Source organism: Colossoma macropomum, unplaced genomic scaffold (assembly GCF_904425465.1).
Source record: "Colossoma macropomum unplaced genomic scaffold, Colossoma_macropomum, whole genome shotgun sequence".
Classification (NCBI taxonomy): Eukaryota; Metazoa; Chordata; class Actinopteri; order Characiformes; family Serrasalmidae; genus Colossoma; species Colossoma macropomum.
In genome coordinates, this window is record NW_023494790.1 from 21,128,809 (window position 1) to 21,141,722 (window position 12,914).

The following is a 12,914-nucleotide window of genomic DNA, read 5'->3' on the forward strand; positions in this document are numbered from 1 at the left end:
CGGGTCAAAACCATCAAATTTAATTGTTTAAATTAAAACAAAGGAGGACCAAACAATACCAATGAAAACAGTCATTGCTCCTTGGCAACACTGTTAGCACATGCACAGCTCATTCATGCCTATGTCAGTTGCTGTGCAGACTGAATGTGTTGCTTTACCTCTCTGCCACTCACAGATCAGAGCAGGGGCAGTAGAGCACCGTCTTCTATGGAAAGTAGCTAAGGTTTGTCCAAAAAGTCACTAGATTTGTCGCTGTGCCTTTTTGAAAAAAGTCACTAAAGGGATCTGAAAATCAAAACAAAGGAGGACCAAGTCGCTAATATGGCAAGAAGCTGACTGTACACAGACTGCATTTCCCATGAGTCTGTGCACAGGGATGTAAAAACATAACAGAAAATATCTATTGAAACCAACAATATATGTAAGCCCTGCTGGTGACATCTTGTATAAATAAAAATAATGCATGGCCATGCCATATTAACGTGTGGGAACGGGATCCTAACACGTGGCCACGACTTAGTAAGGTGTGTGAATGAGATAATTAAGTCATTGCCACGACTTAGTAAGGCATAGGAACAAGATCAGGCCTTAATAAGCTGTGGCCAAAGCTTAATTATCTCATTCCCATGCCTTACTAAGTCGTGGCCATGCATTAGGGTCTCGTTCCCATGCTTTACCAAGTCGTGACCAGGCATTACTATTATTTATACAGTATGGCACCGGCAGGGCTCCATAACAATGCTTAAAAAATTAAAGAATTAAAAAAATGCATTTTTTTTGTCAAATTTAACAACCACAAGCAACCACTACACTTTGTTAAAAAGCTAAGTCTGGATGCGTTGAGAACAAATTATTGGAGAGGATAATTCATCCCCCTCCAAACATTAAAGGGGACATGGCCCCCCTAAATCTACACCTATGCCTATATCTATATGTGTATACTATACACAGCTCTTTCTGCACAAGTCTCTCTAGTCTTCATCAGGTTCACAAAAAGCACAAAATGAAAAGAAAACGTGAAAAGGAACATGAAAAAATACAGAATTTTATTATATATAACATATTTCTGTGCATGTTTTCTTTCATACATGAAAGCTGCGTAAGCTCATCCAATTGTGATTTTTCTGAATAATGTGATTTTAATTTTACCATATGCTGTATGTTCAGCGTCTGACAAAATTACCGTAATGAAATAAGACTTCTAACTAAAGCAGAAGAAACATGTCAGTGTGACCTCAGTGAATTTACTGGCAGTTATATATGAATTGAAACCAGCTGCAGACAGTGTCATGACTAAGAAGATTAAGTAATGTGCAATAAGACAAAGTAAATAAAGAGTAAATAAGATGCAGTAAATGTTGATGGTTTAAATGCTAGAGGCTAGGATATTTAATGTGATTAATATATGAATATATTTTTCAGTAATTAAAAATACATCAGACTGCTGGAGGCATTAAAATGAATGGGTTTGTGAGACAATGTCATGATTCGGCAAAGGCACCATGGCAATCCCACACTTTTCACTGCAATTGAATAACATTCTCATTTGCACTGCAGTGTTGCATTAGCTGCAGTTACATTTCTCTGTGTTATTTAAAGCAACTGCAAAAACTTTCAAAGAAAAAAAAAGTTCCAGCTGCATAATTACTAAGTGCCCTGAAGGAGTAGAAACACAAAGCACTGGGAAATACTGAATAAAGAACAAAGATGACAAACGAATGAATTATTTAATAGCTCTGTGCATTGCGAGATTCATATCAACGCCCCCTTGAAGACAGACAGCATACTCTACACAGACCTTCTCAGTTCTTTTTTCTGTTGTGAGGAGAAAGAAGGATGGATAGAGCACTGGGGAAAAGAAAGAAGAGATTTAAACAGAAAGGAATGAAGGAGCACAGTGGGAGGGAGAGAGAGACATCTGTACCCTGACAACCCGAGAATGAAGTAACAGAGGATGGTGCTGATTGTGTTAGAACTGTTACCATAAAGAAAAATAACACGCATGAAAGACAGAGACAAACATTCTCTCTTGCTTATTCATGCTAGCCAGAGAGAGAGAGAGAGAGAGAGAGAGAGAGAGAGAGAGAGAGAGAGAGACAGAGACAGAGAGAGGAGGATCTCTTGTGAAAGAGAGGCTAGTGTGTGTGTGTGTGCATTGGTGTTGGTGTTACTGTTACTGTTACTGTGTATTGTGTTCATCTGTAACTAGGCCTGTCTTTATGTAGCTCTGTCAGTTGCAGGATACACCTAGAGATTCATCTACTTCAATAGTGAATTCTCCAGAACTACTTTAATAGTGAATTCTCCAGAACAACTTCAATAGTAAATTCTACAGAAATTCTTCAATAGTGAATTCTCCAGAACAACTTTAATAGTGAATTCTCCAGAACTACTTCAATAGTGAATTCTCCAAAAAAAACTTTAATAATGAATTCTCCAGAACTTTTTCAATAGTGAATTCTCCAGAATTTCTTCAATGGTGAATTCTCCAGAACAACTTTAATAGTGAATTCTCCAGAACTTTTTCAATGGTGAATTCTCCAGAACTACTTTATTAGCGAATTCTCCAGAACAACTTTAATAGTGAATTCTCCAGAACAACTTTAATAGTGAATTCTCCAGAACTTCTTCAATAGTGAATTCTCCAGAACTTCTTCAATAGTGAATTCTCCAGACGTTCTTCAATAGTGAATTCTCCAGAACTTCTTCAATGGTGAATTCTCCAGAACAACTTTAATAGTGAATTCTCCAAAACTACTTTATTAGTGAATTCTACATAACTACTTTATTAGTGTATTCTCCAGAACTACTTCAATAGTGAATTCTACAGAACTTCATTAGTGAATTCCCCAGAACTTCTTTAACAGTCAATTCTCCAAAACTTCCTCAATCGTGAATTCTCCAGAACCTTTTCAATAGTGAATTCTCCAGAACTACTTTAATAGTGAATTATCCAGAACTACTTTAATAGTGAGTTCTCCAGAACTACTTTAATAGTGAATTCTGCAGAGCTTCTTCATTAGTGAATTCTCCAGAAATACTTTAATAATAAATTCTCCAGAACTACTTCAATAAATTTTCCAGATTAAAATCTAAATGGAACTGTTAAAAAGAGAACACAAGGACAAAGTACTTGAATTGCTAATGCATCTGTTTGATGAATGTTGACCATCAACCTCACACTTGCTCCAACGAGCCAACAAAAACAGTGAGAGTAGGGAGAGAGAGAGTGGGAGTGGAAGAGAGAGAGAAAGAGAAAGAGAGGACAAGAGAAAGAAGAAGGGAGAGAAAGAGAAGAATTCTCTTTATCATGGAAGACAAATGTTCTTAAGTGAACACAATACAGTACATGACTGTAAGCGTGAAATCTATATGACTTTTTGAAATAGTCAGACCACAAAAGGCTCCTGCAGTGCCCTGACCACAAGCTGAAGTAGTGGTTTTAAACTGAATCCTTCACAGTTACATAAGGCACTGCACTGTTCTGTGTGCACATGTGAGAAAGCTATTTCCCTCTGCCTGTAAAGAATCTCTCACGATCTCATGGTGCCTACAGAAGCTCAGTGCTGAGAAGGTCAAGGCCCAGCTAAACTGCATGCACATGGGTCAGTTTTAACTAAGACATACAGAAATGACTGTGTTCAGTAGGGGATCACTACTTTTCCATGGACGCTGGGAAGAGGCATGGGAACAGAAGACAGGATTATATGAATTATAGCATGAATTACAAAAGGAAGAAGAATGAAGAGGGACAGGGCTATCCTGTAGAGAAATTGAGTTCGTATAAAATCAATTTATATTTGGTCTTTTTTTAAATAAAATGTTTAATGTAGTACAAGTATGTTCAATCTTATCCTCAGGGGGCCGGTATGACTGCAGGTTTTCAGAGGAAAGCAGGATTACACCTGATCAATTGTTTGAAGACTAAGACCAACTGATTAAAGTGGAATCAGGTGTGCTCCTGCACTGGCAGCCACACCAGCCCTTTATGGATAAGACTGGACACCCCTATTTAGTATTTGTATAATTGCACAAATTAGCATTATGCTACAGAGGAGTTATAGTGTAATACAGTAAGGGGTTTTGATGGTTTAGTTTAAGTTTGAAGTGTGAGGTGTCCACTGTGGTTGATGTGCTACAGCTATGGGGAAAGACCTGTTGTCCTGTCTGGCTGGGCTGTTTTTGATGGACCTGAATCTTCTACCAGAGAAGAGTGGCTGCAAGAGGTGATGTCCAGGATGAGAGGGGTCAGCTGTAATTTTGCCAGTGCACTTCATCAACCTGCTGTTGTAGATGTCCTGAAGCATTGGCAGACTGCATCAAATGATCCTCTCTGCTGTCCTGATTATGCACTGGAGTTCGGCTCATTCTCATGAGGTGGAAGAACCAAAGCAGATGGTTATGGATGATGCGAAGATGGACTTGATGATTGCTGTGTGGAGCTGATTCATAAGGCTCTGCGGCAGCTTCTCTGGCTGGCTCAGGAAGAATATTCTCTGCTGTGCTATCTTGGCTGTGGAGACCATGTTACTCTCCAACTTCAGCTCCCTGGATTTGGTGGTGCCCAAGAACTTGAGTGATTCCACGGTGGAGACCACCTGAAGTCCACCACCATCTCCATAGTCTTTTGTGTGTTCAGCAGCAGGTGATTGCTGCTGTACCAGGAGACTAGCTGCTTGACTTTCTTTCTGTAGGCAGACCCATCTCCATGGGTGATGAGGCCCACCACAGTGGTGTCATCTGCAAACTTTGGGATATTTACAGCTGCTTCTGTAGAGACATGGTCGTTGGTGTAGACACTGAAGAGAAGAGGTGAGAGCACACAACCTTGTGAAACTCCAGATCTGAGGGTCCAGGGGTCTGACCTGCATTTTCCAAGCCACATCTGCGTTCTCCTGTTTGTCAGGAAATCCATGATCCACCAGCAGATAGGATCTGACACAGAGAGACATTTTTTTCAATTTTATGTTTTTCAGTATTATTTGAACACAACAAAAGCTCTTCACGCTGTTTCATGATAATTCATTTCAAAATTTCATGATTAACAGACCAACAGAAATTCTCCAAAATCACTTGGAATAAAGTATCATTACATAAACTTACATTAACATTAAAGGGCATTTTTGCCTTCTCTTGTAAAGTTAACACTTTGAAGATACATGTTTTATCCCTATTATTTGAAAACATCAGCTGCACTTTATATTGTGACTAAGTGACCCTTATTAGTCCCACAATGGGGAAACTTCACGTCCACATTTAACCTATCTGTGCAGTGAAACACCACATACACACTAGTGAACACACACACTAGGGGGCAGAAAGCACACTTGCCTGGAGTGGTGGGCAGCCCTGTCCACAGTGCCATGGGAGGAGTTGGGGGTTAGATGCCTTGCTCAAGGGCACTAGTCATGTACTGTTAGCTCAGGAAATCGTACTGGTGACCTTCTGGTCACAAGGCTGGTTCCCTAACTTTTAGCCCATAACTGCCCCTTGTGTGAACAATGAATAGACCAAAAAAAGGTTCCAAATGGTACTTGGAATAAAATCTTCATTAATGTGCAGAATAGTTAAAAATGTTGTTTTTCCTTTTCTAATCAAGTTGCCACTTCAGAGTCATGAGGTTTTATTACAACATTGACTGTATCGCTACTTTCAGAATAAAACCTTATATCTCCATTTTTGTTGTTTTTCAGTTTTTGACATAATTTAAAAAAGGCCTGTTGCTCTATCCATTGTTTGTAAATTTCATGACCATTGGACCAAAAGAAATGGCCCAGAATTACTTGGACAAAAAGTCTGGTTCCATTGATTTACATTAAAAGTAAAGCATGTTTTTTCCTTCTCTTGGAAAATTACTATTTTGGAGATAAGGATGCTCAATGAACAGGAAGTTGTCAACAAAGCCAGAGTTAAGTCTAACCAAGGACAGCACCCAGTTATTTCATGCTGTTTAAATATTTCTGATCAAATCATTAAATCATCAACACTTAAAAAAGTTGAAATGAATGAAATGGTAGTTGAAATGATTACGAGTACATTGCCTGATGCCTGAAACATTGTTTTAAAGTAGTTTCAAGATCAAATTTTGGTCTAAAATTAATTTTTATGGTACATTTATGGTGGTGAGGTACATGCAGGCCATTTTAAGGAAAACAGTGCCCACAGAAACCTTTTTTTTAGATTAAGTACAATTTAATCACAAACAACATCACATATAAAAGGTCAGAATACACATGTAGGTTAACTGGTTGGAATTTGATAATATTGTATTTGTGTTGTAGAAAATGAGACCCCTGGTTTATGGAATATCACCACCATTGTGAAGAAATCTCAGTTGGTAGGTTTCTCTACAGCGCACAATCCATGCACTCTGAATGACTCCATTAGTGTTAACCACCTCTGTCTTGTTTGCCTCATCATCACTACTTGTCATGCTTTAGCTGTGTGCTTGCAGTCTGGGCCTTACCCGGAATTTCTAGCTATCTTAATGGAATTGTTTCTGTGTCATGTCAGTTATTGTTCATTGTGTGTCCATGTATCCTTCCTGTGCTGATTCTGCTCTTCCCCATCATTTAACTTCATATTGTTGGAGTTTGCATTTGTCTTTTTTCTTTTACATTGCTGTGTACAAGTCACAAAGTTATCATCTGCACATTAAATACAGTAGATGAAGGACATTAAGAAGGGAAAAATGAGAGAAAAGAGCATTCAGCTCATTCTCTCCCATCCAGTGACTACTGAAAGTGCACAGGCATGTCCATAGTATACAGAATGCTGTAACAGTGGATGTATTTGCAGAGCTGTTGATAGTAATGAGGAATAATAAGGAGTGCTAGCCAGAGTGAAACAACTGTCGGCACTTTACACGTCCTCAGAGAAAGGGTGAAGAGCAGTTATCACTCTGCCCTCTGCCTCCCTCTTTCTCTTCCTCTCTCAAAGGAAATATAATGAATAATATTATTATGGAGGGTTGCGTTGACTCATTGGCTTCTTTGTCAGTGAGTCATGATGTCCACGACCCTCTCTCTTCTGCATGCATTATTCAGACCAGACTATTCACACAGAGACCTCAGCCTGCATGTGGCCTCCAGTTACTCTGTGTGAATAATTGATGAACATCTATTCTCTCTCTTTCTCTCGCTCTATCATCAGCAGAGAGATGAGACAGACAGAGACGTATGCAGGCACACAAACACACACCAAGAGAAACAGAGACAGACAGAGAGCAGTGTTGGTGTACAGTGTTAGATGATGACATCTCATTGCTAGTTGCAAAAATGACTCCAGCAGAGGTGTGTAGAGTAAACCCATCCTCAAGTGCTGTTACTTTAGTGAAATAAAGATTCATGTGAAAATAAAAGTACTTTTCCAAAAAATCTTTGGTAAAAGCACAAAAGTGCTAGGTCAAACTCTACTTAAGTACTGAGTAAAGTAAAGAACTGCAGTGGAACCTCTGAGTACATCCAGCATCTATCAGCACTGGAACCATTCATAAGCACTGTTCTTTCTGATGTATTCTTGGTCTAAACTAAAATGCTGAAGCTCAGTAGTCAGTGTCACCAATGTAGGAGTGAGTCATTAAATGTAATTGTGTAAAAAGTTGTGGTGAGTGGGTCACGAACTGAGGCAGAGGAAAATTAAACATTGATAATTTATGTAGTTAAACAGTTTTTAGTCATCTTCTCATGTTCCCACAAACTGTGAACCCTGATATGTTATGTTCACTCATATATGAGGTAACTCATTGCCTCAAATGAAGCTTAGTTTTTATGAGTTTTGAGAACTTTAGGAGTTAAATACACTCAGTTAAGTTCAACAAACAAAGTATAAATACACATCACAGAACCTATACTGTTGCAGAAGCTTGAGCTTTTAAGTTAAAGTAACTACATTATTATTTTTTAATTTTCACAACATCAACAGAATTGCAATGATCACAAATAGAGATGTAAAAGAAAACTCTTTTCAAAAGTTTCTTCAGAGTTACAAACTCCAACAACAATTTTGATAAAAGCTACTGAGTTGGCAGTTATTTAAGCTGTTTTGTTACAGCCAAACTGACGACTCAGCAGAGACTCTAAACACACTGATGGTAAGGATACCTAAAACATGTAAAGTGCATCCAAACTTGCATTTAACCTATATGTGAAGGAAAAATCAGATTTAATAAACAGAAATCAACTAACTCACTATGAATTCTGGGTAACTCTGCTCTGTACTCTCTTATTACTTGTCTTTTTGAGTTTGTTCTAAGCACTAAAAAAAGTACACTTGAAATTTCCACCAGTACAAACAAATTGTTTGGATTAAGTAATAACAACAAATTGCAAGAAAATAAGTAATTACAATTTGATTATTTAACCCCTTAAAATCCCAGGCTTATTACATTCTAAGGCTTATTATTGAGTAACTACAGAGACTTCAGTGCAAACTGGGTGATCTCTTCTTAGGTTATAGAAGTGTGTAATAAAACTTTGGGCTCATCGGCAGGCCCTGGCCATTTAAAGGGTTAACATGTTTCATCACGTGTTTTTTGATTACTGAGTTGTTGGTGCAAGCCACAGAATTCACACCTTAACTGATTTTCACTCAGAAAATAGTGAATTGATACCTGGCTTAGAGGGTGAATGCATATGTTTCCTCATGAAGCACCACCACATCTTTGCAAGCTGTCACTAAAGCTCCCTCACTGGACAGCTTAACATGTTTGTAGGAGAATGCTAACTTCCATTTCTGTTATGTCAGCTAATATATGACTGCGTTGGTTAGCATTGCACTGGGTGATGGGGAGAGAGAGGCCACAGATCCTCTCTTGGCCTCTCAGCCACAGATGACTGTGGCATCACTGTGGATGGAACAGTATTTCAACAATAGGGCCAATGCTTAGACAGTACCACTTGGGACGTTAAACAATGTGAGGCAAATGTTATTCGCTCGTGTGTTGAAACGAGGCAAATACTGTCTCTAACAAAACACTACAGATGACTTTTCTATTTAGACTCTTTCATGATAGACAATAACTTTAATGTGTTTCGCTGTATTTAGTAAAAGGACAGAAAACACAGTTTCATCATCAGCCAATGGGAAGATGATTTAGCACCTGCATATGGGCTTCTATTAAATGTGTTTTCACTCAGTGGGTTTTCCTGTTCTTGCACTAACTAGAGAGAAACACATTGAAAAAATTGTCTATCACGATTGTATCTGTGGTGAAGTCAGTACTGTTGACCCTTTCTTTAGCTTGGAGGAATTCCTCACTCTGTGGAAAGAGCTGAGTAACATCAGCTGTTGCTCTCAACTCAAACCCAAGAAATCAGAAACACAGCTTTCACACCTAAAACTCAAACAAACCAGAACCAGATAGATTTGCTGAAACGTGGCAGAAACATTTTGTTTGCGAAAAAATTAACGAACAACACGATGCAGCATATTTGAAGTTGGATAGGAGTCAAAAGGTATGCGTGCAAGTGTGTGTATGAATGTGTGTGCCAGGAAAGTTTACACATGGAGAGCAGCAGGAGCAGGATCAGAGCATGTCCAGGTGTTTGGCATATAAGCACACAGTTTCATGGCCTTCAAGGTATTGTGAATGATCTTATCTACAAAAGATTCCATCAGATATAAAGTGGTGTGTGCGTTAAGGCTGAATGTGGGATAATGGCTGGAAACAACACATCAATGGGTGTGTTGACTTAGAGGCGTTATTACAATTATTTTTATATGATTTGAAAATGCCAGCTGCCTGTACATTGTATGAACACTTCATGTTGAGTGGACCAACAGAAATGGTGCAAAATTACTTGTTACATTCAGATACATTAAAATTAAGTCTGTCTTTTTTCATTTTCTCTGAAGAGACCATTTCAGAAACATGAGGTTTGATGATACTGAGCTTTAGATCAGGCACTCAGAGCTGGTGTGCCAGTGATCACAGGTGATTCTTTATAATAGGAAACTATGCAGGGACTAATGAACAGTGCTGCATTAACATTACTATTAGCTACTATTCACTACTACTAAGGAATACTGGTTAATTACTCAGTTCACCATTAACTGAACAATAATTATTGAGTTTTATGTATCTCCTGGCTCACTATGCCACTATCACTATGGCTGCTTTATACAAAAAAACTACAGTTCAGTGCTGATGTGTTCAGACTGCGTGTGTGATCGAGACAATAGCAGTGCATATGAAGAAAATACTCACCACATTTGTTATATCTGTTCATTTTTAAACAAATTAAAGAAAATGGTTTATTATGAGCTGCTGGATATGCCTCCCAAACCCAGTGGAAGTCTGTTTCTAACCTGAGGAAGCTCACAGAGAAGCAACTAGCTGGCCAGCAAACTAGTCTTAGCTAAATGGACATTGTGTTCTGCTTCTTTTGTCTTATTTGCTTTGATTCTTCTTAGTTTCTTGTAAAAGCATCTTGCTTATGTTGCATTGTGAGTACATGTTTGCAAGCTAATTTAACCCCTTAATAAACCGTGGCCCCACTGCCAGGCACAAAGTTCATTACACATTTCTACAACCTAAGAATAGCTCCATTAATTTGCATTGAAGTCCTTGTAGTTACTGAATAATAATCCTTTTTATGTACTAAGCCTGCAGTTAACTAACATAAGCTAAGGTAAGCTAAACTTAAATTAGTTGACTTTACTTAAAAAAAAATAATTCAAACTTATTGCCTTAAAAAAATTAAGTAAAGTTAATTTACAGGTTCGAGCTTAAATAATATATATGAGTTATATATGAGTTATACTTTCACTTTTCAGTGATACACACTTCTTCAGCAAGTAAGGTTAGCTCAAACAGCACAATTCATTTAAATAGTTTCCATTGAGCTGGCAGTTCTCTACTCTTTTGAGACCTGTTTACTCTTGAATGAGTTATTTAAGTTTGAGGTTAGCTTAACCTCTCATTTAATTACTGCAAAATAATGTCACCTTACTCGATAAAATTGTTTGAACTCATCGCCTTAATCTACCTTCATGGTGAGAATAATAAAAACATGTAAAATGCACCAAAACATAACATGACAATATGCTATAATACAAACATAACACTGTTATGTAAAGAGAGTGAATGAAAAATTAAAAGAGTTAATTTACAGAAACCAACAAAACCGCTAAGAATGCTGGGAAGATTTTTTTAGGCAAAAGACCCTTCAGTTTGTAGAACTTATCCAAATGAATTGATCTTAACCAGCTTTACTTAAGTAATTAAGGTATTATACGAGAAATAGTAAATGTTACTAGATTTGCCTTAGTAAGTTTACACTACCATAAAAGTGATTAGTCTCAGGACTCAAACTTTTCACATTTTTGATTTAGTTTTGTCTGTACTGGTTATGTTTAATGATTCAACTCAAACTGTGCTTGTACTCATACAAAAGAGGAACATGGAACTGTTAATGCAGTACTGTGCATTAATCCCTATTAACTACAGTATTACAACAGTATTATAATAGTATTATAACGTGTTACCTGAAGACAACTAATGAAAACTTGTGGGCACAGATTCAATCTTTGTTTCTGCATGCTGTTTCACATCATGTTCTTTCCCTTCTTTGTTTGGTAGTGTTAAAAAAGTACCTTCTCTGACTACTTTTTAATTACATGCATCAGTTCTGGTTTGATATCTGATACTGAATGCAGTTGGGCACTGTGTGAATTACTGAATCACACAAGCCAAAGAGCAGCGCAACTCATTCCAAACTCAGCTCAAGCACTATCTTGATCTGGAGAGAAACACTGACAGTTTGTACTCTCTCGTTTGCCAAGATCTGAGTGAGAGAGCCCTGAGATTTGTCTGAAAGGTCGGATGGGTTGCCAAATGAGAGGCATTAGTCAGCCTTGGCCTCAGAGAGAGCTCTTCAACATTAAGAGAGGGCCTTTTCTCTGCTGGTCTAATTGGAATGAGCTCATGACTGTTAGCTGTAGCCCCTTCGCTCGGCTACGTGTCTGCTTCAGAAAGGCCACTGGCTCTGGCTCTGTGAGTGGAGGGTAATTCTTCAGCTTAACCTTTTCTCTTTGTAACTGGAGACACAAACACACACACAAACCAGTTTCAATCAACAATTAAAGTTGCGTCCTGGAATTAACTAAGGCTGATTATTTATGCTGCTGACCTTTTGAAATGACAAAGATGTCGGTGTGAGAGAGAATGAAAACATCTGGGACAGTTGGGAAGACTGAAGAACACAGGCTATAAACCAGTAGGGATGCATTTCACTGTACTTTTTGTGCTTTTTTCTAAGTGTTATTACATAAATAATTGGACTGTGAAACAGTGAATTTGATTCAAATGATTCAAATTGATTCATTATTTCCACATTAATGAACTATATTAAAGCAACATAAGTATTGCCAAAGCTAAGTAAACTGAAAGACAGAACTGTTTGTTTGTTATATTTTATTTGTGTTAAACTAAATTCACTGCTTCACCTTTTTTCAGTGGTAAGTTGCATACATCAGAGAACAATATACAGTGTGTTACTGACCTTTACCTTCTAAAAGTTTACCAGCAGCTCAACAATACACCCATTTAGCTCTGAATAAGAAGAGATTGTTGTAAACTGTTTTCTTAAGGAACACACTCTCATGCTATACAGTAACAACAACATCCCTCACACACTTTCCCTCATGCCTATACACTAATTCCTCCCAATCTCCAGAGTCCGGACTGGACATCCTGTTTCCCGAGGGTCCTTTAACCGGATTAGGATTAGTCCAATGTCCGGAGAGTTTCCCGAGCTGCGCTCTTACTCACAGAGCAGAGGCGGATACCGTGCTTCTTAATTTCATTATTCTATTGATCCTCTGGTCAGGCCTCTGTTCACTGTACACAAGGGATAACGCAAGCCCCAATCATGCGAGCATTCATGTGGTCAACTGAAACTGGATTTGCAGTG